The 3,663-nt window shown below is 34.4% G+C and overlaps 1 long non-coding RNA gene across 1 annotated transcript; it reads right to left on the bottom strand.

The window, feature by feature from the left end:
* Positions 1 to 698: 698 nt before the first annotated feature.
* On the bottom strand, positions 699 to 3,001 carry LOC144341765 (uncharacterized). The gene is made up of 3 exons (XR_014927939.1): positions 2,912 to 3,001; positions 1,928 to 2,067; positions 699 to 858 (listed from the first exon to the last, which is right to left on the bottom strand). It is a non-coding gene; the product is annotated as an uncharacterized LOC144341765 (long non-coding RNA).
* Between the last annotated feature and the right edge of the window lie 662 nt (positions 3,002 to 3,663).

Raw genomic sequence — 3,663 nt, 5'->3', positions numbered from 1 at the left:
ATCATACCATACCAACTATATGATACCAGCTGTAGGTACAATCCATCCACACTTGTGATATATCTACTCTATATACTCATGACTGTACCTACCTATCACTGATCAAACCATGCCAACTATATGATACCACCTGTTGGTACAATCTATCCACACTTGTGATATATCTACTCTATATACTCATGACTGTACCTACCTATCCCTGATCAAACCATACCAACTATATAATACCAGCTGTTGGTACAATCTATCCACACTTGTGATATATCTGCTCTATATACTCATGACTGTACCTACCTATCACTGATCACACCATACCAACTATATAATACCAGCTGTTAGTACAATCTATCCACACTTGTGATATATCTACTCTATATACTCATGACTGTACCTACCTATCACTGATCACACCATACCAACTATATAATACCAGCTGTTGGTACAATCTATCCACACTTGTGATATATCTACTCTACATGACTAAAGTCTTATTGGAAACTACAGGCCTATATTTCATGTTTACCTGCCATAAGTTAGGTTTTGGAAAGGTACATTTATTAACATTTAAGAGCATGTAAAACCTTTAATTGATTCTATGCAACATGACTTCCTCTGTGTCAAAGCTACTGTGTCACAATTATTCAATGAAGTGAATGGAAATTTGGATGATTGCCAAACTGATATAAATTACTTTCTTTTAATTTTTTGACAGTGATCCAGTAACTTCATCTGTATGATATTCAAGGTAACCTACCTGCCATGGTTTTCCAGTTTTCTAACTCACCAGACAAATGCACAGAATAGCTTTCTGCAATTTCCGGATTTCGTCAGGATTCTATCTTAGGACCACTCCTATTTCTGTTATACATTAATGATTTGCTGTTAGTTACAAAAAACAAAACATGCAGATGATGCCAAAATATTTAAATCTGTAAATTTCCCTGAAGATTGCCCCTCTTCACAGAATTACCCTAAGACTTGAGTGTCGAATGGGTTAGGGGGGGAGTTGGAAATCAAACAAGTGGTGCATCACTGCCCTCGCTATAATGCAGCACAGATCACTGACAAAAGAGTGCAAACTTATTATAATTTAGGTTCTTCAAGAAAGTGACTACTACACCTCGTCTTCAAGGTGTGAAATACATATCAGTTTTTTTGCATTGATGGGGTGTTAGATTGTGAAATAATAAACACGAAGGATTACAAATTTCAGCACATGCGGAGATCCTGTAACATGAACACAAGTAAACACTCGTGGTTAAGTACTTTTGAAGAAGTCGTTTTAAAGGAAAACTTCACGTGGGACAGGGGGCGCGATGGACGATGCCGGAGAGACTCCAATACCAACATCTTCGCTGGGTCATCTGTGATGACAGTGGAGCTAAAAATGGTAGCCCCAGGACATGAGTTGGTAATATGTGTACACCTTGGGTTAATTTTGAGCCCATTTGATAGGTCATAGGTCACACTGTAACTGGCATATGGAACAAATTCAATGCTTACTGGTCGTTGTCAGGATAGTTTTATCATTTATATGATTAATGTCAACACACAATGCAGAATAATTACAGGGATTTAGTTTTCCCAAAATTACTTAAGGACATTTTGTTCAAAATAGCAACTAGCATCATGGGACATTTCTAATCATTGGTCATACAAATGTAAGACCCTCACTTTTTTTTTTAAATTAAAATTTTACACAGGTTCATCGGGTACTACCTTCCATAACAAAGACGATTCTTCAGTGACAGACTTGGATAGATAATTTGTTCATATAATCTAAATGTGTTCATACGTACTAAGGCTAATTAGAATTCTGTACACAACAACTACAAGACAGAAACACAAACAACAACTCACACCACAGCTACATTTAATTAACTCGTCTGATAATGACAACTTATAGTCACAACTTTGTAGATATTACCTGAGATATGTATCTTCACTCTGGAGCAGGCAAGGTGTCACTCTTAGCTGTTGCAGTCTGGATATATGGTCTGGTACCACTGATATTGCAATACGTACCACTGAGCTGTTTCTTGACTTTAGTTAATTATTAACTGAAAGCTGTAAACAAAACAATAAAAGCAGTGCATTTGTCAGTTTGACCAGTCTGTCTATATCACCTGTCTGACAACAGCTGTTGTTTTAGGTATGCAACAGCTTATTCCCTGGGACCAATGATGAATGGTATGCTATATAATTAGTCTAGTGCCTGAGGTTGTCTGTTTCATCATCATGCCTGCCATTATTCACCTTGTCTTGTTTTCCCAATGCGTTTTTACCCAATCTCACCAGTTATAAACAATTCCCAAACAGTTTTAACAATTATAAAGTGTAATTCTCATGTGAAGTACTTTTTACTATCAATCTTATTTTAGCAATAATTTTTACTAATTTTTTACAAACTCAGAAAGCAACATGCATTGATACAATTAGCATTTTATCTATGTTTCATTTCCCTGACACAAAGGTTCAATTCATTAACTTTTAATGCCACACCAGATATTAATAACATCTTCATAAATAATTATTCACATAATGTAATCATATAAAACAAACCCTATTGATGAAATCATGTAACTTTTAAAATTCATATATGTTTCAACATGTCATTGACTTGACACAATCTCTGTCATGTAATAAACAAAACAGAAAACAGTCAGCCACTTTAAATCATTGCTATATATAGAGATACATATGTGTAAAGTTTGATTAGATCGTGTTTCCGATTTGCAGAAATGCTAGAATAGAAACCATTTTCAGTTTTAAAATGCTAACTAGTATGTACATTAGAAACATATTTAGAACAAAAACATCTGTGTTTGATTTAATAAAATATCAAAACAAGTTTTACATTGTGCAGGAGAAGTTTATAATTGTACTACAAAAACAAGATGAATTAACTCACAGAATTGTGGTAACATGTTAAGATGGCAGATCAGCATAAGATGTGGACAACACGGTGCTGGCACATACACTGTTCAGATTGAGATGTGTGGCTGCAAGTGTAGGCTGTATTTTGTAAAGTGATTGTAACTAATGTTAAACTGATAATGTTGCTACATACTCTAGTTAATGATTATATGTAATCAATAATAATCAATAAACATAGAGATATTCTTACAGTACAGGCTGGGCATAACTTAACTTTTAAACTGACTGACTGTCTTTTTATAGAAACTTACAATTATTGGACAATTAGTTCACAAGATATTAAGAAAAATTAATTAATTAAATATGCAAATGAGCTTGTTAAGTTGAAACTCAATATTGCATAGCATATATCTTATATTGACAAATCAAGTTTTATCTCACTTGGACTATTAGTTCACAAGATATTAACAAGAATTCAAATTAATAATTAAATATGCAAATGAGCTCATTAATTGATTCTTTGAAAAAATTAATCAATGTGCATCTGTACCAGTGGTCACTCTGTCTTTGTACCAAGCCTCAGCAAAATCGGTCCAGGCATCTGCGTGAAATGATGATAGACACGCCAAAAAAAATGGAGGCCAGGCAGCCATACTTGATCAAATCAGGAAATAAATCCATGTGAATATGTACAACTCCTCACTGTGTCTCTGTACCTAGTATCATTGAAATCAGTCAAGGCATCTCTGAGAAATATCAATGGACAGACAAAAGCCATGATTAACA

The sequence above is a fragment of the Saccoglossus kowalevskii genome, chromosome 20 (assembly GCF_978046115.1).
Source record: "Saccoglossus kowalevskii chromosome 20, keSacKowa6.1, whole genome shotgun sequence".
In the NCBI taxonomy this organism is placed as follows: Eukaryota; Metazoa; Hemichordata; class Enteropneusta; family Harrimaniidae; genus Saccoglossus; species Saccoglossus kowalevskii.
Note: the sequence above shows the minus strand (reverse complement) of the source record. Positions and strands in the feature narration are given on the sequence as shown.